Source organism: Manacus candei, unplaced genomic scaffold (assembly GCF_025592945.1).
Source record: "Manacus candei isolate 608988 ecotype Guabito, Panama unplaced genomic scaffold, ASM2559294v1 h1tg000007l, whole genome shotgun sequence".
NCBI lineage: Eukaryota > Metazoa > Chordata > Aves > Passeriformes > Pipridae > Manacus > Manacus candei.
The window spans coordinates 3776937-3802811 of NW_026138055.1; positions in this window are offsets into that span (position 1 = coordinate 3776937).

A 25875-nucleotide genomic window follows, 5' to 3' on the forward strand; every position below is an offset into this window, starting at 1 on the left:
TCCCCACAAGAAGCAAGAGCAGCAGCTTCTTTATTCAGCTCACTCAAGAGATAATTGAGGGTACTTTTCTGGAGTGAGTGAGAGTGGGTTGAACTGGGTAGTACTGGGCTCAGTTACCCCTTCTTACAAAGATGGTCAAACCCACAGAGTGGCTGCTCAGCTGATCACAGGCAGCACCACTGGTCTCTGTGACTGGTGTTGTTTCACACTGGAGGTGTAGGTGGACCCTGGACAGACTCCAGATCCCCTCAACAACTCAGGCAGTGCTGGTGCTAAGTGCTTTTAGTGGGAGGCATCAGTCCTTTGGGTGCTGGTGGCCATGGCATAGTCAGACAAGAAGTTATTTGCACAAACGTTTGGGAGAGTTGGCTCACAGGATTTGCCTTTAGCAGGTTAACAATGTGAGAACCAGCTTACATTGACCAAGTTAACATGGGCAGAAAGAAAATTGTAGAATCATTACAGTTGGAAAAGACCCAAGCCCAACCTTTGACTGAACACCACCATGTCAACTAAACTATAGCACTAAATGCCATGTCCTGTCATTTCTTAAATGCTTCCAGGGATGATGACTCCAACATTTTCCTGGGCACCTCATTCCAGTACTCGACAATCCCTTCAGTGAAGAACCTCTTCTGATATCCAAAAAGCAATGGGACAAAACAAGACCTGGAGGGAAGCCAGGCCAGAACATCTTCAAGGATGAGTCTGGATTCAGGCTTGGCACAGCTTTCTGCTGGTTGTTGACCTTTGGGGAAGAGCAAAGGATTCTGGCCAGTGTCAATTTAAAATGACAGAAAAATAGAAAAAGTTTCTGACTCTCAATATTTGTTGTGACTGAATATTAGTGAATATTAGTTTAAAAAAGGGTGTCTGTGATAAATCCTGCTAATGGTTTCTGATGTGTGTATTTGAATGGCTGCAGGCATTATACCTCATGCTTCATGGGCTTTGCCCTTTCCTTGAAGCCCATCTCCAACAGGATAAAGTGAGCTCACCATTAGACATTCCTGAGCTCTAACAAACATGCTTGTGCTGTTAGCAGAGCACTTAGCAAAGGCAGTGTATCTAACCCTTCCTCTTTGCTTTGGCTCTCCGGTAAAGTACAAGTCAAACTCCTTTCACCACCTGATCATTTCAAAGAACATTTTGTAATACAGATGCCACACAGCTGAACACAGCCACTTCTATCTAGGGCAGCCTGATCTTGAAGGGATTTAATGTTCAGATGGAGAGAACACGACCTTCCATTTTTAAGCTTCCATTTCAACACTATTTATAATTAACTGCATGCATAGGGCTTCATGTACTTTGAAAGGCTGAGGTTATACTTGTGTTGCAGAGCCTGGGGAGACAAGCTTGTCCTGATATACTTAGACCATCAAGCTGCTTTGCAAGGAAGAACTGAAAAATAGTTTTAGCAAGTGTCTACTCCTGTAATGCTTTGATGTGGGCAATGTGAGGATCAATTGACTGACCTGAATGAACTTTCAAAGCAGACCATCAGATTCAGTGTGTTTGTGATTCTCAATTGCTTTGATCCTTACACCCAGGGATGGTAAGCCAGAGCAAGAGTAGGGTGCTACCATATAAAAGTTCTCAACAACTTTCTATTGCCAGAATAGAAATTTTTGTTCCTAGCTTTTAGAAATTATAAATAGTCAAGGAAAGCTGGAAGCCAATGAAACATCAGTCCCAATACCAGCTGATTTAGACATACTTAGTTTGACAGTCTCCTCTGGTTTCATAGATAAATTTCCCTGCATCTCCAAGTGACACCTTTCCCCTGAGGATCAGCTTTAATTTCTGGAAAACAAAGCAGCAGCACTGCAGTTTTCCATCCTAGGAGTGTTTCAAGTACAAGGATCTGACTGCTCATCTGTCTCTGCCTCCTGGGCCAGGGGGAGGAGATAACTCCAACAATAGTTGCAATTGAATGACTCAATTACAGTGCAGCAGTTTTCCAACCTGATTATTATGTCAGGTGATAATCTGCAAGCCCTCATGCATAGTTTCAGTCCTTCTTGCAAAGTTAGTACATGACAGAGCAGGAATATGAGGGCTTTAGTTCAGAATTTTTTAACACCATGAAGTTATTCTTTAAATATTAACTGAATGTAACATTGTAATGTTCAACCTCAAAAACTGGCTTCAGTGAGGTTAGTAACAGAGTGCCCACTGAAATCAGCAGACAACACATTTTGCCTTGGTCAGTTGTTAGAGCAGATGTACGAACTCTCAGGTAAAAAATATTGACTTTGCTGATTTGTCAAAAAATCTAGTGAATTTTAATAATTAAAATAAAAAAAATCAGAGAAAAGTAAGGAGAAAATATTGAAAGACTAGTTTTGGCATTTTCAGAGTGACTTTAAAATATTTTTAAAATGTACTTCAGATGCATTTTCCAAGGATTGAGCCAATGTTTCATCTGTCATGAGGAAAATCTTTCTGTTCACTTCAACTTAACACTTGGGGTGAATTTTCTCTAATTAAGCAGTTGTTATGTAAGATACAGTGCAATGTAGTGGAAAGAGTATTGGCTGAAGAAGCAAAAGTATTTGACTCTCTACTCCAGTATTGACTTGTGTCAGCCTACAAAATGCTTTAATCTTTGGAGTTTGATTTTGGGGAGGCCCAGTCTGGGAACTGTACTGCCTGAATTTTCAGTTGCATACAAAGATAAAGCTATCCCTTGCTTCTGCAGTTGCTCTCTGGAACCACTCACCCTTCCAGAGCCCACACAATTTGCAGAATGCATTAAATAATCTTTCTTTCCGTACCTCAGCAGAAGAAAATACCCTTTTAGCTTCATTTTGGGGAGGAGCCATTTCAAGGCTTTTCAGCACTGCAGGCACAAACGAGATAAACTGCCTCAGGATGATATCCAAAGGATGACAAAACTCCCTTTTGCTGTGACTTGGTTCAGGAAGAGGGAGGGCTTGCTGCAAGTCTGGGGAAAGGCCAAGAGCATAGAGCTGAGGCGCATCAGTGGGAGCCCCACAAGCTCAGGGTGTTTTTTGGGTGCTGTAAAGATTTTGTGAGGTCTGAGACAGTTTGGGTGGGGAGGAGAGCCTTCCCTTGATGCCTGCAGCAGCCACTAGTGCTGTTTTGGGCGGCTGCCAAGGAGGGAGCAAAGCATTGCTTGTACTGTGGGTAAGAGAGGCCAATTCTTCCCCTCTGCTGCTCCCTGCTGCTGAGCATCGATCTATTGGTCTGTGCTCCTCAGAGTCCTTCTGCTTAGAAGAGGGCACGATGCTCACTCCTGGGAGGTGACAGGTGAGAGGTACTATGGGGGAGAAGAGCTGCAGAACTTTGCGGCTTCAAAACCTAAACCCCACAATGCCCCATGTCTGTTGCATATCCCAGTATAACCATTCTTAAACTTGACCTACATCCTATCCATGGGGATGGAGACTGAGTGAGGGTGAAGAAGTGCCAAAGGGTTGGTATTTGTGACTCCACCACTGTTTAATGGGTCTGGGGACATTTCCTTGGCCACATTGTTAGCCCTGGCTGTTGTCCCTTTTCTGGCACTCAGGTTTCTTTTAATGACACTGGCACTCCTGGCTATTTTGTTGTTTATATTCCAGTTCTCAGTTACTGGTTTCTGCCAACCTGATTGGATATTTGTGTACTAAATTCGCTGTATGCAGTATGTAATCTATATGCTATGCAAACAATGTAAGACCTCTATAGAGCAGCCAACTGTAGTTGTATTTTTGAAAAAATGCAAGAGTTAGAATTGGCCAAGTGTAAAATTTAGTGCAATTTAATATCCAGCATAACAGAAGACCATTCAATCTCAAGAGAAGTTGAAGAGGGAATGAGAGCAGGTGTCAGTGAGTAACTCCAGCTCCTCCCTCTCATTGAAACATGCTGCTGGGTGGTGAGGCCGAGAAAATGTACATGAAGGGGATGACAGAACTCAGCAGACATACTTCTGTCAGCATCACCTGAAATCAGCATCACCAGAAAATGGAAACAATCCCACGTGATTCCCTGAGGAATCAGAGGAGGCTGGAAAATAACTGGACCTCTCTTACAGCAAAGAAAGCATTTTAGTTTATAAAGCAAATGTTTCCACCTGAAGTCAAATGCTATCAGCATTCAGTTATGTCATTTCTTTCTTCAGAAATCTCATATTTAACACACTGATTGTTGTAGGAAAATCCCCTGCTAGGAAGGTTTGCCAATTCCAGTTCTTCCCCTTTGTTCGCACCTGGAATTAGCATTGCTAATGCAATAGGTTCTTCTACTCCATCATCTGGAACTGATTCCTCTGAGAACTGTGGATAAGAGGTTCCTCCTGCCATGGTCTTTGAATGGTGGAGAAGCTCACAGCACATTTAATGATCCTCAGGGATCTGGACACAGGGGTAAAGCTGCTGAGTTTTATTTCTCCGTGAACGTCCCATGGCTGCTTGTGCTATGGGACGAGGCTGGAGAAAGGGCTGCAGACAGGCTTTTTAACTGCCACTGGGGAAGTGGGAGGAACACGGGCTGAGATTGATGCTCTCATGCTTTTCACGGCTCTGGAGCAAGCAAGGTAGCAGCAGAACTGTGATGGATGCGCAGCTTTGTGGAACGCTGCCCAGCCAAGAGGTGTTTATTGGTCCTGTACCTCAGGCTCTGCAAGAAAGTTTTCCCCACAAGCTCGAGTGTTGACCAAATCTCCTTGACAAGTCAGGTAACATGACGTGCAGAGTACATTAGCACCATTTTGGTTTAGGTACCCCAACACTGTTAAGTGCCAGGTGCTGCATGACTCCCTGCCCTGTAAGTATCTATAGCCTGATATGAGAGGAGAAACTATACATTTCCTCCAAAACAATAGCATTTTGGTCATCAAAATGAGATCTGTTGTGCTGGTAGAGCTTAACAGTTGCCTTGGTTTTTGCAGATGTCAGGACAGAGGAGATCTTAGAAGGTGGGGAAGCAAGCAATGAAACTGGCTCCCAGTGTTTATGGGGATACTCAGCATGACAGATCAAGTCAAAGGTGTCTGAAAACTTAACATGCTGCTGCTATCAAGGGCAATCCCAATGTACTTGAACTACACTGAATGAAAGAGCCCTGGCAGGTCTGGGATAAACTGTCCATGTCTGATGTTTGATGTGTTAGAGAGCAGGAACCAAAAGAGGATTTTAAAAAGGAGGATATTGACATGGTGACAGGGACATTTCTCAAATTGTGGGTCCCCATCTCTGAGTCTGGTGTTAAAATGGGACACCAAGCATTAAGAATAATCGTTCACATAAATCCTGGCAGTGCTCAGGGAACAGGACAGCAGCTCACTCCTCTGAGCCAGGGAGCTGCAGCTAGTGGCTGTGAGCGCATTCTTGGGAGGGAGGAATGAATTTCAGACTTGAGCCTGGAGGAATTTATCTTTGGAGATAGGGAGGGGGACACATAACCCTGCTGCCAATGCCTCTGATAAACATTGGTCTCATGGTACGGTTCAGAGTGAATGAGAAGGAAACAAAAGTGGAATTGTTTGGAAGGTGGGCAGGAACCAAGGCAGGATATGAAGGATCCAACAGAATTTTCTGCTCTGTGAACAACCAGGGAAGAGATGATGTGCAGAAATAATCAGAGCTGTTTCACCAGTTCTGACTGTCCAAACCTGGAGATTGGTTAGTTAACAGTAAAGTCTTCCAGCAGTGAGGAATTTGCAAATTACCTTGGGAAACTGTTTCAATAACTTTCCCTCGTGATAGAAACACATTTTCCTAACCATTATGGTGCACTATTATTTCTGTGTTACATTAGTGCTCTGGAGCTTCAGGCTTGAAATGAAGTTTATCATTTGTGTGCCATGAGTCTGTATGTCTGGAGACTGTGAAATAAGGGACGAGTCAGCAGGTAGAATGATAAGGGATGAGTTAGTAGGTAGAATGTTGTGCTAGAGATATCACAGAATATCCCTGTACCCAGAATATTCTGTGTACCACAGAATAACCAAAGAGAATGACAGGAAAGCCATGAAAAAGAAATATAATGAAGGGAAGCACAATGAAAAAAGGATTCAAGAAAAAATAATCAATAAATGTCACAGTAAAGGGCGGATAAAATAGGAATGGTTAGAAGATGGAAAAAATGACCATGAAAAATTAAAAAAAACCAACCCAAACCTGTTTTTAATGTGAGTTCTGTGCAGCACAGAGAATTAGGATCACTTGTGTGCTACACCATTGGCAGCTGTGCAAAAGGAACAGCAAGGACAGCTCATCTGTTCTTCTCTTACTTCTCTAATAAAGAGAGACATGCTGCCTGCTAAAGGCCAATAGAGAGCTTTGATTTTTTGTAGGTCAGTTTATTTTGCTGTTCACTCTCAGTTTTTCTTCTGAAAATTTTCCAGAAGAACTTCTTTCTTGCTCTCTCCAAAGCTTTTCCTACTTTGCATTTTCCAATGTATTTCTGCAATTCTGATTATTTTTTTAATTAAATTATTTTGGTTTTATTTTAGCTTTTATATCCTCTCTTATTTCTGAGTAATAGCTAGAAAATTATACTTAAAGAATTGTGATATAGAAGGGGAGTGGGGAGAGCCTCCCTGTTCTGAATCTGCTGACTTAATTCCATATAAGCTCTAGCTAAGGGGAAAGATATTCCTGAGCTCCCTTAGAAAATGTAATTATAGATTTAATTCTGTGGTACATGTTCTGCATAGTGCTGTGGGAGCTGGCCAGCTTCCTTCTGAGGTCACTTTCTATCATCTTTTAAATGTTGTGGCAATTAGGGGTTCCTTGTCGACTGGAAAAAAAAAAGGAAATTTTTTCTCCCATCTGCAAAAATATCGAGGTGGAACTGACTGTCGGTCTTACCTCTTGTCTGGGAAATTGCTGAAGGAAGTCTCCAAGGAAACCATTCCCATGTGCGTGAAGGACATGAAGGTGACTGGAAACAGTCAGATTAGATTTACCAAGGTTAAATCTTGCAACTTGATTGCTTTTTATGAGGAGGAGATGGGATCCGAGAACAAGAGAACAGAAGTGGGTGTTTTATACTGTGAGTTTAGCAAGTTCTTTCAATCTCCCATGATGTCCCTATAGCCAGAATGAGGAGGGATGGCTGAAGAGCTGAACAGAAAACTGGGTGGACTTGGCAAGTTTGAGGATTCCATCAAATTGCAATGAATCAAGGGAACAACTGATAACCTCTAGGACAGCATTGCTACTCTAAGACTGACTAGCTCGAAAGAATCTTTGCAAGAAAAGACTTGCAGGGCTTGAGGGAAGAACAAATAGAACAGAAATCAGCAGTGTTCTGTTGTAGTGGTGGTGTGAAACTGGATCTGGAGCACCCAACTGACAGGGAGAGGCTAAAGGAGTTGGATTTGTTCAACCAGGAAATAAGGTTGAGAGGGGATTCACTTGAAGTCTTCCATGTCCTAATGAGTGACTGGCAGGAGAAACAGGCTCTTCTCAGAGACACACAGTGACAAGGGACATGGGAACAAGCTACAACAAGAGATATTTAAATTACACATTATAAAAAGAAGTTCTTGATAATGAGGGTGGTTAAGCATTGGAATAGCTTGACAAGATTGGAGATTTTCAACAAGCTGAATAATCTTGAGCAACCGGGTCTTATTCCGAAGACAACTGTTTGAGAAGGAGATTGGACTAGACCCCCAGATATCCCTTCCAATCTAGTAATTTTTCCTACAATTCTATTGTGTGAAGAACAGGACTTTGATGACATGTTGACTGTAAAATAATTGTTCTCAATTAATGTTGGTCATATCTGTCATTTATTCTCAGAGGAGAATAAATCATATAAATATCATCTGGAACAGACCTCTGGGTGGACTTAATCGAACATCCAACCTCAAGTAGAGCTGTTGCTGACAGCAAATCATGTCAAACATAACATTGTTTAGCTGATTTTTGAAAATCTCTGTGACTACAGATTCAACAGCTTCTCTTGGCAAGCTCTTCTGGGACCAGCTCATTCTGGTGAAAATGGGTTTCCTAATACCCAACCTCAACCTCCCAAGATGAACTTTATGGGAATTGCTGAATGTTTTAAATGTTTATTACTAAGCTGAATTTTGCTGTATCACCTTCAAGTGGTGTGCAACTTGATTCTTCTTTGGATTCCTTTTTTCAGATTAAACAAATTCAACTTCCCCATCTTCTTCTTGAAGAAGTCCCTGACAATTTTCTTAGCACTCTACAAGTGATTTTTCATACACCTCTTGAACTAGGGGACTGAAAACACATCATGACATTGCAGCTGTGACTTCCCTACAAGCAAGAAGGAGAAGATTACAACTTCTAATATGCTGGGCATGCTCCTGTTGCAGGCAGGTATGCAGTTTGAAAGACGATTGTGCAGAATTTTACATCATTTTATTTGCAAACACTGTATTGGCCCCAGGCTCAAGTTTATCAAGTTTCTTGTTACTTGAAGTTTTACTGTCATTTGACTTATTTCCACGCACCCCATCTTCACCTGCAAATTTGCTGAAGATGCATTCTGTCTGATCATCCAGGCCATTGATAAAGATGTGGAATAACATTATCCCAGAATCAGTCCCTATTGTACTCCACTTACTGGTTGCCAGCTGGGTGCTGAACTATTCATTAATGCCCTTTAAGCCTGGTAATCCAACTAATATTCAGCCCATTTAAGCCCATTCATCCAGCCTGTACTTTTCTCAATCATAGAAAATGCTTTGCAATCAAATTTCAAAAGCTTTACTCAAGATATTTTATGACTACTTCTTTTTGTTAGAGCACTCACTAAGGGTGATGAGATCCAGATAGAAGCAGTGGTTAGATAGAGCTTAGACAATGAAGAAAGAAATACTGCTATCAGCCATCATGATGGATGTTTTTGAAGGGCATTTAAGGTCTCACTCCACAATCACATACAACGTATTCCCAGCCAATGTGACACAAACTGTCTTGACCTGGGAAGCTGACTTCTCACCAGCCTTGGTCTGAGCTGCGTGGCTCCAAACCAAGTCTGGGACTCTTGGGACTAGGGGCAGTCAGAAGAGCACATCCCCATCCCTGACTGCAGAGATACCACTCACTTTGAAATCCCTAAAAGTCCTGAGAAAAGGCTGTGGGATGTCGTCTGTGACTTAGCACACCTACCATCAGCTCTTCAAAGATTTGGTTGAACAGGTTGTTTCAGGCATATTTGAACAGACAGAGAGTACCCTCTGAGGGATCAATTAATGACAAATGAATTTTGGCATTCATATAACCCTAGAATGTTTTGGTTTGGAAGGGATATGAAAGATCATCTATTTCTGACCCCTCTACTGTAGGCAGGGACACCTTCAACTAGATCAGGCTGCTCCAAGCCCCATCCACCTGGCCTTGAACACTTCCATGGATGGGCCATCCAAAAGTTGTTTGGGCAATTTGTTGCTTTGCCTCACAACCTTTTCTTTATGCAGTCTAAGTATTTGGTGTGCAGAAAGTTATGAGTATTTTACTAATGTTTCTGGGAATCATGATGTTGTTGGCCTTTTTTTCTACATAAAGAAAACTCACACGAAATAGTGTGTTCCAAGGCACAGGACCTGCCTATGCCATGCACGTCTTGTTGCTCTGACTGCTGCTCTGCTTGCCTCATTCAGAGACGAGGTCTTTCCCTCTGAACTCAATTTTCCATGTCCTTGTAAGAAAAAAAAGACAGTTTTAATGATTACCTCATTTATGTGGTGTAAGCGCAGGAGAAAAGTGCTGTGGAGTTTTCCAAACTGTTTTTCAGCACCATCAAATAAATGAGAAGAGATGCTCTTTGTTTTCCCTCCTGCTGTTGGAGGCAGCAATTGACTGGGATGAGGAGGTAGAGTGTAAAAGATCTGCTATTTCATAATGTTGCCCCTTATTAATTTGCAATCACCACATATGATTGGACTCAAAGAAGAGGTTTCCTGTTAAATCTGACATGCCTGTGTTACTTCATTTTTTGTGTGGAGTCAAGTTTCTCAGCTGGCCAAGTGTTGTTACAAGCACACCTTATATATTTTGTAGCATATATTGACTAGCTCCCTTATGAACACTGGGGCCACAGCTGAGGATGTTCCTCACACAGACACGTTCACTCACCTGTTTGTGAAGAAGACTCTGCTTCCTTTGGGTAAAGGGCAAGTGAAGCCTTCTCAGCTACTGTGTGTACAAAATTGAAACCTGATGAAGTTGGATGATGCTCATTTGAAAGCAAGGTTCCCTCAAATTAATGTAATATCCCAAAAGAATGCATCACTAATCCTACTCCTGCACTTGTACAGAGAAAGTACAGCAAGGTCACTGCTTTTCAGCCCTCTTAATTAAAAAGCAGACCTCACGATAGGCAATTGTCCCCTCAGGCCCAAGGATTTTCTTATCTCTTGCAAGCTCAGTAGCCAATACAGACTTTATCCAGAAGCAGGATGAGAAGAATTGAAGGGCAAGACTCCCCACCCTGGGTAAGCCTTGTAATATGCCTTGCAGAAGTAAAACATAGTACAGGAAGCACAACAGCATGTGGCATTCTAACAGCACTGAAGCATAAGAGCATAAGTTGCTTGAGCTCCAAGTGAGGCCAGGGCCTCCCGTCAGCTTTTCAATTCATTAGTGCTTGCAGAAATAACAAGTGAGCAGCAGGTAGAGTCAGTTGAGCCCAGAAAGTAATAAACTTACCTGAACAAGTGGAGGATATTACAGGTCTCTGTGTATTTTACTGCCAGCTGCACCATGCTTCAGCTATGTGAAACATAATACAGTCCACTGGGATCAATGAAGTCGTGTTAGCACATCAGTAACATACTTGAAGATCCAGCACTTGTAAATAGTTCCCATGGTACTACAACTCCTTGCTTGGCCTGCCTCAAGTACTGCAGAAAAAATCTGATCACAATAAAGAAGTCGGAGAAAAACAAGTAAAAACTTTCTACAGACCCTGCTTCTACTTTAGCTGCCATCCTTCAGTCAATTCTGACTCTCTTTGGGATCCTAAAGACATTGTCTTTTCATTTGTCTTTGTGTACAGAGCATGTAAATAGGGAGATCCCTATCTGTATTTATTTCTGTAATAATGGATATTCAAATCCACTACGTATGTGCATACCAAAATGATGAGGGTAGGCAGCTAGTTCTCTCTCTCTCCACATGGCAGAGAGAACTGTTTAAGAGAACTTTAAGCAGGGAATGAGCAAAAAAAATGTGATAAAATTACATGGGGATTGGGCCAATTAATCCACAGCTCTCAGTAATGTGATTTGCATGGACAAGGAATATATGGTTTGCCTTGTAATATTTTCTTGAGACACCTAGGATCACTTATATCCTCCTTTTCTATATAAAACAAAGAGAATAATTGCACGTTTTCAAGGAGAAAGCTTAACACATAAGTCTTCTTTGCAATTTCTTCCTGTGAACCAAATGTAAAATGGCTGCCAGATACTCTGGTTATGGTTGTTAGAGATTTATGGCTTCATCCCACAGGCAATGAATAGAAGAAACAGCTAAATTTAAAGACAATTTTATCAGTATAAACACAGACACATGAAAAAAGGAAGACTTATTATATGCAAGGAACAAACTTCAAGGGGAAAAGACCACTGGGAACTCAAGCAGGAAACTATGAGAGCAAGTTGTCTCTTTCGACATCTTTCAAGTACAACAGTAAAAATTTTAATATTAAAATTCAAAGCCAGAGATGAAGTTTAAGGTGATGTAGCTCACATCCTCTGTGGGAGAGCTTGCATGGCCCACTTGGCAAATGGCCTGGAGAACACTCCCTGTTTGCCTGGTATGTGGGAGTACAGAGAGTGCACAGATAAAGCACACAAACTGGAGGGTGTGTGCCCCAAACTCATCATATTAAGTAAGAATATGACCATCATCTGTATTAAGCAGTAACTGGTGAACTTTAAAGGAATTTCTGAAATGAAGAGTCTTTGTAAAAAGAAGTAAAGAAGCAATATGAAAATACGTGTTGGAGAAAAGAGATCTTGAAGTAAGAAGAGCAGCAGAGTAGACCTTGTTTGGGTCTGACAGAAGTTGTCCTGTGCAATCACCAGCCTGCCCAGGCTGGGCCAAGCATCCTCTCCTGGGATGCTAAAGGGATTTGGTACCCAACCAGTGAAGGACAGTACAGTTAGAAATCTGCAGGGGTTAACATTTTTAAGTATCTAGTGTTGTGATCATCTGTCATACAACTAATCCTGACTCTGAACGTACAGTTCACCATTTGTCAGTTAATTTTGTGTTGATAAAAAATGAATAAACTGCTTCTATTCTGGCTTTGCTTAAATACCTAAGCGGTTTTTCTCCCTGCAATATCCTCTCACATCATCTGTGACTTCTATCATCTTAGAGTACCTTCACACAAGCCCAAGCCATCTATCTTCCACCAAGTTTTAGGTTCTGTGTTCTGGAAGATAAATAATGCATAGACTCCACATTTCTGGAGCTAAATTGGCCTCCTGTGAAGAAAACTCTTTGCCTATAGCATGTGCTTACAGACTGATTTTATTATGTTTTCCACAAACTCTTCCCTTTGCAAACTGTACTCTCCCTTCTCAGAACTGCCCCAAAGTCACAAGGACTCCCAGAGGGATGATCTCTCAGGGAGAAAAATAGGAAAGCAGCCAAACCTCTTGTCACCATTGTCTTGCAAAAGTCTTTGATTTTGTACTCTTCCTCCTCTTGAGACATGTTATTGCAACTTATGTTTAGGTCTAGCACTGTGAAAAGTTCTCATATTTTCTGCATTGAACTTTATCCCTTCAAGGTTCTTTTCCATGGGAAACAGTTGTTCTTAGGGAGTAGGGTTCTTTGGTTTTTCAGAAATTACTTTAGATGACCTTGGGAAGCTGGAACACAGCAGTGTTAAAGCCAGTGCACTGCTGCAATAAATACTCTATTGTAATTTTAGCAAAGCAGTAGCACTGATTTACACATATAATTGAATGCCACAAATAGACCTGCACTGGATGAAGAAATATGGTCAACAGAAGCTCTTATTTTATTTGATTTCCTGTTTTTATTATGACTTTGTCCCTGTATATGTAGAGTAGAGACAGCTGCTAATTTCCTGGACCACTGTCACTCAGAAATGTTTAGGACAAGCTGTCTCCTCTGTTCACACATTATCAGGTGTGATTCTTTCCTGATTTGCCTTCTGGTATGTTTCTTAATGAAATTGGATATATTAGCAAAGCCAGGTTGAGAATTATGATTGATGATATTTTTCCCTAGAAAAGGCATTTTGGAGAAATCATCCCATATTTTTGTCTTCTCAGAAATTTTAGTTTTCTAGTCTTTGTCTGTAACTGTCATACTCCCATTACAACAATTTTTTGATAATTATAAATATGGCAGTTCTGGGTGGTAGCTGTCATGAATAAAGTTGATCTTGGGCTGTTTTTCCCCATAAAATATTTACTATATAATGATACCTGAGCTAACTGGAAAGTGTCTTGGGGACTGTAGGAAGTCTAAGTATTTAAAAGTGAGGTGTATCCTTGGCTGCTTTGTTACAGTGGTTGAATTTGAGGCCAGATTGGTTTATCTGCATCCTAGGATACAGAAGTGGCCACTTGTTGCACCAGGAAAAGTTCACATTAAATATTAGGAAAAAATTCTTCATTGAAAAACTTGTCAAACACTGGAACAGACTGCCCAAAGAAGTGATGGAGTCACCATCCCTGTAAGTGTTCAGACAACATGTGGCAATGGCACTTGAGGACATGACTTAGGGGTGAAGATGCTGGTGGCAGACTTCTAGTTGGGTTTGGTAATCCTATAGGTCTTTTCCAACCTTAATGATTCTATGTTTCTATGATAATAAGTGTGGTTACCCTTAGAGTCAGTAAAGGTTCAGCAACCAGTAAGAAGAACCCAAATATCATATTTTCTTGTTGCTTTCAACTTGGGTAAGAGAATGAGGCTAGAAAAGTTTATTTTGTCACTGATATGTATCTCTCAAGGCAAAATGACTACATATCTGCTACAAGCTTAGTAATATTCTTGTTTGTCTTCTGTGTTGCTTACTGTTGAGAAAACTTAATTTTTCAGCCAACTCTTTAAAATATCTGTACTTTCACCTGACTTCCCATCTCCCAGCTTACCTCTGCAACATGGAGGGACACTTTAGTGCAGATGTGCTTGTTCAGGGTGACACAGCCATCCCATGTGGGTCTCACACTCTCTTAGGGATGCACAGCAACTGCCGGTGGCCTCTGCTGGTCTAAGAGCATCATTAAAATTAATAGCACATGAAACTTGCTGAACCAAAATAGAATATTCAAAAGCAGACTTCTGGTCTCTAAGTCAAAAAAAAGCTTTAACCCTCTCTCTCTCTCTTTCTTTAGGACTGAATGGAGATTTCCCCATGTGTCTGCAAGCCTATAGAGCAAACTCTCCATTTAGAACTCTGCTTACCCGGTTTCTTGCCTCAATGATTTTAGATATTTTTCAAAACATAGAGTATCTGAACATAAGTAGAAAATACACTGAAGAAGGAAGTCTCTTTTATGATGAATACAAGCTTTCTGCAGTATAAACAAACATTTCTTTTCCCCTGAAAATAGGAATATTTTCTGTTTCAGATAAACCTGGAACACATCTTTCAATGGTGTTCCAATCAGAAACATGTCTGCCTTTATAGCACAGTCATATTGTGGTCCTAAAAAATCCTTTAACCTCTTGAAACCTTCAAGACCAAGCTGGATGGGGCACTGAGCAAACTGGTCTAGTAGAAGGTGTCCCTGCCCACGGCAGGGGGGATGGAATTAGATATCTTTAAAGTTCCTTCCAATCCATATTATTCTATGATTCTGTGATTCGAATCTTGAAAATAGTACAGGTCCTTCATCCCAGGTCATGTATCCATACTCTTTTTTACATCATGAGATAGACAGGGATGGGAGATTTTGTCTCACTTCCAAAGTTGCTGTGGCTGCAGTTCAGCCTCCTGATCATGCTCCCAGAGTGTTTCTACATGACAGCACTCCACTAATATAATTGTTCTGGGCTGTTTGGCACAGGTTACAAAAAGGTTTCATGCAGACTATTCAAAAGAGTAACTGAGCTTTTTCAAAGCAGTGGCTGAAATGGGGTGACAGTGCCTCAATTTTTTATTCTGAGATCAGCTGTGGACCATCAGTACATGAGCAGTGCAACTTAAGCATGGACTGATATTTTTATCTCCTTTTTCACCTCTCCAATTTGTTTTTATTTTTTAGTTCACATCTTGAAGTTAGTGATGAACATATCCATTTTCTCTTGGTGACCATAGTAACAAGAAAATTAAACCTCCATGTAGCTATGGGTATGAGTTCCAATCTAGCTCTCAGTCATTTTGAAGTGACTTCAAAGGGATTTGAATAAGACCCAGGCAACATATTAAAGGTTTCAGAAGCTGCCTGTTGAAGAAGAAGAAGCGTAGTGCCAATCTTGACAGTGCAACATCTAGCCCGTGAATCAACATACCTATTTTAAGACACTGCTGTCTTCCTTTCTCAACCAGTCCCAGCCAGTTTGGAAAATGAGCTGGTTGACTTCAAGTACAGGTACCTTTTTCAATTACTGTTTCTGCTGTTCTGTGCCATGTGGTTATGGCTAGTGTCAAATCTAGCATATCTACTTGCAGCCAACAAAGCATCAGGAGGGATGGTTTAATCATGGCTAATTTTCAGTTCTTGACTTTACTTGGTCTTCTAAGTTTATTTCTGCTGTAGATCAGTGTGGAGCCAGTGAATTACTTTTTTTTGTGTCGTAGAATTCCAACTGATCCTTTCATGCACAGGCAGCTGCATTTTGGCTGGGCATGCTGCTGGAGTCATACATGCTCACAGGATGCACCTCCTGCCTCCTTTCTCCACTCCTGTGCATTCTGTTCCCTGCAGTGCCAGTCTATGACAGGGTCAAACAGGGATGGGGACAGCTGGGAAGTGTTGGAATGGCACAGATGTTCATTCGCTTTATGAAGTTCCAGACAGCGTAATTGTAGGCAAAGTGGATTAGGCAAAGTTAAAGCTGACAGAATTGAATGTAAAGATTTTATTAAGAAACAGAGCTTAGTGAAGAACCATGTCAGGTTTCCACTATAATCCCAAAGTCTCACATGCTCAGACATTGTTGAGAGTCTGAAGGAAGCCCATAGGAAACTCAAAGTGCAATGGCTCATAATGGGTTTGATCTGAACCAATGTCTTTTCTCTGGGATCACAGTTTTCTTCAGCCGCTCTCTGATCCGTATGATTATGCAGCTAACTCTGACAAAACTGAAATATAGACTTTGACAAACAGTCAAATCACAGTGTGTCCACCAATGTAGGGAAGCTCCTGAAATATATACTGATATCTCCCAGTAGTGCACTAACAGAAACATGAAGGTGGCACCACAAATGGGAGCACTGTCAGGCTGACATAGAGCGTTTGTGTCAGGTCATAGCAACTTGCCACAGGCCTCCCTAATTTTTTCCATGCTGCCAAAAAGAGCTGAAGCCCATTCTCCAGTCTCTGCTCTCAACAGATGTAGTGAGGAAAGGCCACAAGCTCAGTGAGTAAATCTGTTGTCTACCTCTAACCAGGAAAAAAATCCAGGGCAACACAGAGCTGAAAGACTTCATTCTAGGAATTGTAGGAGTGGGTGATAAAGACCAATAGAAACAAGTAAAGGTCAGGAATGACTGTGGTTGCTTTTATATTCACCTATCCACTGCTCAGAACCCTCACAGATACTGAGGTCTGAATGGCTGAGGAAATTTTGAATGATCATTTTTGATTAAGGAATTAAGTTTCAGTGAAAACAAGTGTATCCATTCTGTATAAAGGGAAGCATCTACAATACACTTAAAACTACGTTTCGGTATTTTAGGGGTAAAATAGTGAAAAAATAATTTAAATTTCCCATCTACTAATTTTATTTTAAAACTGATGTAGCATAAAAATCAGATAATACACAAAAAAATAATTAATTTAAACAAATTCTCTACGTGGATCTTATGCAGAAAAAAATAGTTTAGCTTTTTAGTTTCCTAACCAGAACGACAACAACTCAGCAACTCTACTTCCTTGTGGAGTTAATCTTCGTTCCCTGTTCAATTCTATTTGTGAGTTTTCCAAAGTATTAAGCCACCTATGAGGGAAAATATTTGTCTAGCAAACTTACAAGTGCTTTTTTTCTGTTTCCATTCACCTCTCCTTGTTAACATTTTGTGGGCACTGCAAACTGATTCTGAATAGCTTTAGTTCCTTTGTAATTGACTTGAGTCCAGAGAAGGGTCCACCAAGATGATCAGAGGGATGGAGCAACTCTCTTATGAGGAAAGGCTGAGAGAATTGGGATTGTTCAGCCTGGAAAAGAGAAGGCTTCAGGGTGACCTAATTGCAGCCTTCCAGTACCTGAAGAAAGCCCACAAGAAAAGATGGAGAGAGACTATTTACAAGGACAAGTAGTGACAGGACAAGGGGGAATGGCTCTAAACTGACGGAGATTAGGTTTAGATTAGATATCAGGAAGAAATTATATACTGTGAGGGTAGTGAGGCCCTGGCACAGGTTGCCCAGAGAAGCTGTGGATGCCCCATCCCTGGAAGAGTTCAAGGCCAGGCTGGATTAGGCTTGCAGCAACCTGGTCTAGTGGAAGGTGTCCCCAACCATGGCAGGGGGTTTGGAACTGGATGATCTTTAAGGTCCCTTCCAACCCAAGACCTTCTGTGATTCCACGATTTTGTCCCCTCCAAATTGTTGGCTGTATAATGCAAAAACTACCTGCATTATTAAACTGTGAGAATTGAGGTAAATTTAAATGATTTCCGAAGTATTGCAGTTTTGAAGCATTTAATGGCTCTGCAAAAGTATATTTAACCAGTCTAATGGTACATTAACGTTCATGAAAGAGATGGTGCTATGGACAGTCCCAAAATGGGAATATGCTGATTATGGCATAGATAGTTCTGCACTTTGCAGTAAATTTTACTGGATGAAATGAATCTTTTTGAAAGGAAAAAAAAAAGAATCAGATTAGATGAAATTTTTTTGGACTTTTTGGACTGTTAAACATCAATATAGATTTCACACTGGATATTAATAGAGTCATGTGTGAAACAGCATTGCTTCCACTGTTGGACACTGTGTTTTTGCAAGACAGGTAAGTCTTACAAACACACAGAGACTGAGAATAGTATAATGGAGAAAAATGCACCATGAGTTCATTGAGCCGTGCTCATTTTTGATGTGTCTCTAATATTATTCTTATCCATTCATGAGTCTAATTTGGTCTTAATAGAAACAGCCATAACTCCTGTTGAATTCAATGTTTAAGTGAAATGATAAGAGGTGATAAAGGTCATACTGTAAGGTTACAGAATCTACTGATGCACCAATACCCTCCAATTAAAAAAAATGTTATGTGACATTTGTAATCATTTGAAAACTAATAGAAATAGGGGCAAGATGCATGATTTTGTAAGACTTTTTTCTTCCTTGACTATGGCAAAGGAGTTCATATTTGAAGAAACACTCATTGGAGGATACGAAAAATTAGATTCCATGGTTTTTGTCTTTTTTTTTTTTCTTATGGAATGAAAGAGGAGAGGGAAGAAGCCCCCTTTAATCATTGAGTTGAAAAAGTGGACTGCTGCAAAAAATGTAGGACATTTAATCTAGTTGATTTTGTAATCCAATATAACAATTCACAAGCCACAGATCCCCATAAAGATGTTTAAAATGCAAATTGCACTGATTTTATTTAATCTAATACTTTGGATACCTGAAGGCTTTTCTGCATCCCACTGCTTCCCACTCTTTGATTATGCACTACGCTCAGGCAGGACAGTAAAAGTCCTCTCACCAACACCAAGGAAAAGCCAGATATAAGATCTGCATTGTATTTCTCCATGCAATCCTTCTCAGCCCCTGTTTCTCAGGTATTTCTGGGTGCCCACCTCCATAGTCTCTAAGCTGTGGACTGGGGCCTTCAAGTCCTTTTTCTTGGGTCCTAATAACCATAAATTACCAAAGTCACAGGTTCACAAATGGCATAGGTAGAAGAGAGAATTTGTTAAACTTCATATGCTGACAAGAATAAATGAAATTACATCAAAGTGTTTATATTTAATTACAATTTAAGAATTGATTTGATGCATTGTTTCTGCTTAATTTTACAGTTATGTAGTCCTCAGCTCCATATCCTAGACCTTGAGTAACACCTCCCATTCCCTCTCTGTCATGCAACAGCTGCAGAAACAGCTCAGGTTGCTGCCATCCCATTGTTGACCCTAGAACTGAGCTCTGCTGGGATCTGCCACTCCTTTGATAGAGATGCAGCAGTGGCAGCTGAATGAAGTAATTCTGTGCTGAAGCAGATTGTAAACTCTCACTTCCTCTTTTGCCAACAGCAAAGCAGGGACTGCTGCCAACACATGGGTGGGAAAGGAAGGTAGAGATCAGTGAATGTTCCAGCTTTGGAGGACAAGTGTGACTATTCCCAGAGGCAGATATGGAGAACTAACTGTTCTTCATTCCCACTGCAGCCAGATGACTGTGGAGTCCCTCCCAGGGTCACCTGTCTCAGATGCCTGTGGCTTTAATAACTGGCTGTTTCTAACAAAGATACCTCTACTTATTAAGCTTGAGCAAGATCAGTATATATTCTCAGTACAAAAGGAAGTCAAAGACAAATATTTCAGCTGAACAACCTGGTGTACTTAACTCCTCAGGACTCAGCTTCTGGATCTGCTTTGCCAGTCCTGGAGTCCAAGATAATTCTTTCTTTTACTTACTTTGAGAATTATTAGGGCCAAAGGAAGTAATTATTGAAAATTCTCTCCCTAAGGAGATCAAAGCTCTCTAATCATTTGCAATTGGCTTGAGGAGGGACATTATTAAAAGTAAGCTCATCTCCATAGTGCTAGACTTCATCTAGCCAAGATACTCAAGATGGAAAAAGAAAAATACAAAAAGAGGAATGAAAATTTAAAACCTAGACCCATCTTTGGAGAGAGTTGACTCACAGAGGCTCAAAATGAGGACAGTTAGGAGGTGAAAAAGTTTGGCTCAAGGGATGGACTGTAGCTGGGAAAATGATGGTCATTAGCTGGGAGCCAAAAGAGAAAAACTGTTTTCTAAAAGAATTTTCTACAAATACATATGGATTATTGTAGTTTAATTATAGTGAGAAATAATCAATCAGCCCTACTGTATGGCTGTAATTAATTTATACAAATATTACTTTGTTTCACAAGTTTAAGACTGGTTGAACCTTGGTATAGGAAAGCTCGGCCACTGTCAACAATGATAACTTTGGACATATTTAATTCTGCAATGACATCTTGCAGCTGGATTTTGGCCATAACTGTTTATTTTCCACCAAGTGAGAGAGACATGGAGCACTACATCATGGTCAGAATTTCACTGGGTTTCTGACAGGAAAACTTGGGAGTATAACTATCAGAAAGAAATAAACAACTAGATAGAGCAGGAGGATGACCTCCGGTTTGAATGGAATTTATGCAGAAAGGACTGGAAAGGTGTTCACTGCTTTAGGAAGCAAAATAAGATGTGAATGGGATGACCCAGAGAACAAAGAAACAGGAAGGGTCTCATCTTCAAAAAAGCCAAGGAAGTAAAGGAAATACCTACAGTTATTAGTTCGATGAAAAAGAGGAGCACTGCTACATATCCAGCCTCAGGGAAAGTCAGGATGGTTCAAGTGTTGTTTGAGATCATCTGAGCCTCATAATGCATAGAAGAAATAAAAAAAAATATATATATATTTATATATATATAAACCCCAACACCTCAAAACATCAGATCATAGAATCATGGAATTGTTTGGGTTGGAAGGCACCTTAAAGATCATCTCATTCAAAATCCCCTGCCTTCAGCAGGGACACCTTCCACTAGACCAGGTTGCTCCAAGGCCCATCCAACCCGGCCTTGAACACTTCCAGGGATGGAACATCCACAACTTCTCTGGGCAATCTGTGCCAGGGCCTCACCACCTTCACAGCTGTAAATTCCAAGCTGTAAATGATTATAGCAGGAATCTCTAAAACTTCCTCCAAGAGAGCCTTCCAAGGTCTGAGCAGTGCAGTTACACGCACTGGCTGAGGAGAGAAAAGACTGTCATGTTGTCAAAGCTGAGATATGGTGCTAATAATAATTGTCTGATTTTAATATAGACTTCCTGAGGTGTCCACAGTGCAGCTCCACTGAACATGGGTGTCTGGTACCCTCTGAGATGCCTGGGGTTACCCTCCCTGGCCTGAGATTGCCATCCCAAAACACATAGGTCTCCTGTAGTTTCAATATCACATCTACCAACTCCATCTGGTTATCTTTGGACACTCTTGTGCATCTCAAAGGGCATGAGACACCTTTGTGTCTATGACTGAATTGAGCCCTGATTCACATTGTCATGCAACAGCTGCAAAACCACCTCAGGTTGCTGCCATCACATTCCTGACCCTAGAGTTGAGCTCTGCTGGGGTCTGCCACTCCTTTGATAGAGTGGCAGCTGTGGCAGCTGAATGAAGAAGCTGAAGAAGCTGAATTCACTCCTGATTTCTGAAACAGGTCCAAGGTTTGAAAGACCTTCTTTTCTCGAACAAGATATTTAGTGAGTTTGATGGACTCTGTGTGCAGGATTCAGTCTGAAGTTCAGACAACACAATACAAGGGTCTACATGGAAATGTCTGTGTGGAATCCAAGTATCTAAGTCAGCAGATAAATGATCAATGGTCCAACAGAGCCTGGAGGGGAATTCAGCTGATCAGTCACCAGATGACTAGGGAGATGTGAATCACTCTCTTCAGGCCATTGACTATATTGATTAGGTATCCATTGACCATAACAGCAGCTGAGACAGCTGCATGCTGTTAAACACCCATCTCAATTCAGCTGTCTTAATTAGTTACGATGATTGCACCTTAGTGAGAGTGATCTGGTCATGTAAGCAGAGGAGCCATGTGAGACAGCCTCATGTACTCGAGACATCCACATGGATAGGGCTGGCAGGTAAGACGTGATGAAAGGGTGAGCAGCTGCAGTCCAGGGGTATCTCACTGAAAAAAGAAAAGAGAGATGATGTTTCAGCTAATCCAGAATACAAAATGATTTGAACATGGGTCATCTTTCTTTATCCATCACATTAGATGATTATGTAAGGGCAGCTTGACCTCATCTGTGGAAGAAGTCTGATCACCTTTGGGTCTTCTGCACATGGTATAAAAGATTATTGACAATACCACTTTACCTCAACTGTCTCAGCTTAGACATAGGACATGACTGAGGGCACCAATAAGTATCTCAGACATCTGAACAGGGCTGGCATTTAGGACACAGGACTTAGAAGACACAGGACTCTTCCAAAGCAGCATCTGGAGACAGGTGAGCTGCCCCCTCAGTACCCAAAATGAGGTGGAGATATATTTATATATTATATCTTTGGTTTTAGCTGAGTTGTTTCCTCTAGAGAAATTTTCCACTCTTCTCTTTCCTATTTGGCAAATTTTATTTTTCTATACAGCATCTCTGCAGTGAAAGTTGTTGGAGTGTTTGTTTGTTTGTTTGTTTGTTTCCTAAATGGTCAAATGTAGCATTTTTAATAGATAAACAGATGTTGGTGGGAGTGTCTTAAATATACACTCAAAAATGTTGCACTTGAAAAAGAAGTCTGATGGGCCTAAAGGAAAAACTTATGATTTTTAATAAATTAGAGAAACAAAGGGTCTAGCTGCAAAGGACCTTGCAAGATATTGTGAGAACAAATACTGCTGCAAAGCTGGAAAGAAGCCAGGAAAACGCAGTAGTCAGAAAGGCAGAAGAGAAGCTAAATGAGGGAGAGAAAAAATAAGACACAAGAGAAGACAGCTGATAGAAATACAGAAAAACGGGCAATTTTAAACACAGACTTGAGGAAAGATATAGAAACTCTAGAGGACACATACAAAGATGGTGAGAAAAAGAACAAACCTCAAATCTGGTATGCTGTAGCACCAACTAGTTGAATGTGATGCTTAAAGAGAGGGCAGATTCACAAAACTCCACTTTTGATAGTAAAGCTGGCTTCAGGAGTACATGCCTTTTCGTTCTCTTCCCACGCATACCACACACATTCCCACCTCCTTGGCTACACTGCTTGGAGAACTTAACTCTGTTTTCCTGCTCATTTTAAAGGGTTATATTTCTATTCTGTGCGTCCTATATTTCTGCATCCCCGGTTGCAGAGCAGCCTCATGAAGAGTGACAGTACGACAATCTCGTGCTGCAGAGCAGAAGAGGAAGAAAATCACTGCCCCTGCAGAAGGCCAGGGGCTGTGCTGGCTGCTATGGCTTTGCCATCACAGCCAACAGATCCAAAAATACATCCTGATACAGCAACGCTTTGGTTGCCCTATTGTGTTTCTCCCTTTCCAAAGCTGCTCCCCCTGGGGAGAAGCTTGTGATACCACTCTCATTCCAGGCTAATTCCAGCTCCTCATAGCAGCCCTCATTGTACTGCATGCCAGGTCAGTAGACATGGTTGTTCCAGAAAAGTAGAGGCATGGAATTAGATTTTAAATGGGTTTCTTGGTTTGTTTTTTTTGTTCGTTTGTTTGTTTTTGTTTTGGTTCTGTTGTTTGTTGTTTGTTTGGTTTTTTTTTTAACTCATCCTTACTGGGTAAATTGTTGGTAAGGATGCTACAGGAAAAACAGGGATGCATCTAGAACAACTGCTGTTTGAAGGGATGTGATTTCAGCAACTGTGTGTTCTTCTCAGATGTGGCCAAAGAGACATTAAAAAGGCTTTGTTGTGGTATTGTATGTGCTGAAATCTCAATGCTGCAGCTGCAGTGTGGTGGACCCAGGCCCTGGCTGGTTCTTCATAAAGGTTGTTCTCCAGAGGATGATGTCCAGTGCTGTTAGTGTCACCAGTAAAAGGATAAAAGGAGGAGAGATGCTTCCTTTGTAATTACAGCCATTACCTTGTAGCCTGCAGCTCAGAAATCACTGTAGATGATGTGCACCTATTCCCATGAAATTAGTGAGGCACAATTCAGAAGAGGATTAATTCAACTGCTGCCTGTCAACAAAAGCTTGGCAATGACAATGTTTCAGGAAAGCTGTTGGTTGTGGACTCCCAAGGGGAAGACCAAGAAAATGAAAACAGCAGCACACGGGATCACACCTTGAGAAGTAGTTGAGACAAGATGACTGATTAAGTAAATAAGGTGTTACTACTTTTGGTCACATTTTGATGTTCCTTGTCTTCCTGAAACAGGATGAATGTTCATGATTCTCTTGAAATGTGAGGATACTAATGATGTCAAGGAATGTCTGGACAGTGCTCTTTTAGTCACATGGTTTAGTCTTAGTCCTGCCTGGAGCAGGAAGTTGGACTTGATGATCCTCATGGACTTCTTCCAACTTGAGGCACTATGCAATGTTACTAATGATGCCAGTGATCAGAATGTACTAGAGGCTCTCTCTACTGAGAAAGTAAAATTTTTGATGCCTTTGGGCCTTCCTAGTTTTAAGGTTTTTACAGGGTTTAGCCTCTATAAAATGGCCTATCAAAGAGCAATGCAGGATAAGTGATGAAACATGAGGAGAAGGGTTAGCATTGCACTGAGAAGCAGCACATGTGTTTTACAGAAACAGGGGGCATACAGAAGTATTTGCCAGGTCATTTTGACCCAGATGAGTGTGATTCCTCACAAAGGAAATAAGATAAAAGTATTACTTGCTTCTTATTGCCTTCACTTAATCATATAATCAGAGTCAATGCCTGAGACCAGCACTGCACCAGCCCAGGAGCTGATACTGCAGAAGCAGATGAAGTTTCTTCAGAGCTGTGCAGTGCAGGAGTAGAAGTTCATCCAGAAAACAAGAAAAATGTAACAGAAAGGGGAACAAAGACATAAATGTTTGGATGCACTGGGGAAAGTAACAGAGATTAAAATAAGTTCTGAAGCTTGATAACACAACGGAAAATCAAGGAAGGTTTATTGGTTGCCTATGGTTGCACACTTATAGCAAGTGGACAATTTTGTGCTGCTCCTGTGTTGTCCTCTTATGAGTACAAACACCTACTTTATACGTAAGAGGAATAAAAAAAACAGTTCACAAGAGATGAAATATAGAGCCAAGATAAGCACTCAAAAAAGGGGACAACTTCTGCTACTGGGTCTGCTGCTTTTTGCTTGGGTTTGTTTGTTTGTCTGTTTTCTTTAAACAATTGCTCTTGCTTGGAGGACAAAGGGACATTTTTGATGTTTCTGGAATTCTTTCTTGAAACAGTACTTTGAAGTATTTGACATGACTCAGACAACACTCAGTAGAATTTTTGGTCATGGATCTTGGGATCTTCGGGACTTATGAGGATTTCTGTGATGTTGCACATGACTACAGTGTCCTATGTCAGTTACTGAAAGCAGGTACATCATTGCTTATCCTTCATGTGCTGGAGTCAGTCTCTATCTACTAAGTATCCAAGTAGTGAAGGGAAATGCAGGTACTTTATAAAACTCCTATGTAGTTTTTTAATTTGGGGTGTACCACATGTCTGCCAAAAAAAAGCCTCACAGATTATGTACAGGTAGCAGGATTGAATGCTGTGGCTTTTGGGATAATCCTATGACAAAATTATTGAGAGAACCTTGACAAACTGAGAATACCTGGCTCTCTTGTGCCTCATGGCTAAGCAGGTGAGCTCCTGTATTAACATACTGCCCTGTATACAGAGAGTTTATGGTGGAGTTAACTATGTTTAGAGCAAATCAGAAAACCATATTTGAATCTAGTGCATGATCATAACACTGAAATAGTTGGAAATTTAATTGGGAAACTACTGGGATGACAGCTGAGTCTAAAACCCGTCAGTTTCCACCCAAAGCTTAGATTTTTTTGCTTTTCTCATGAAACAAAAAATCAG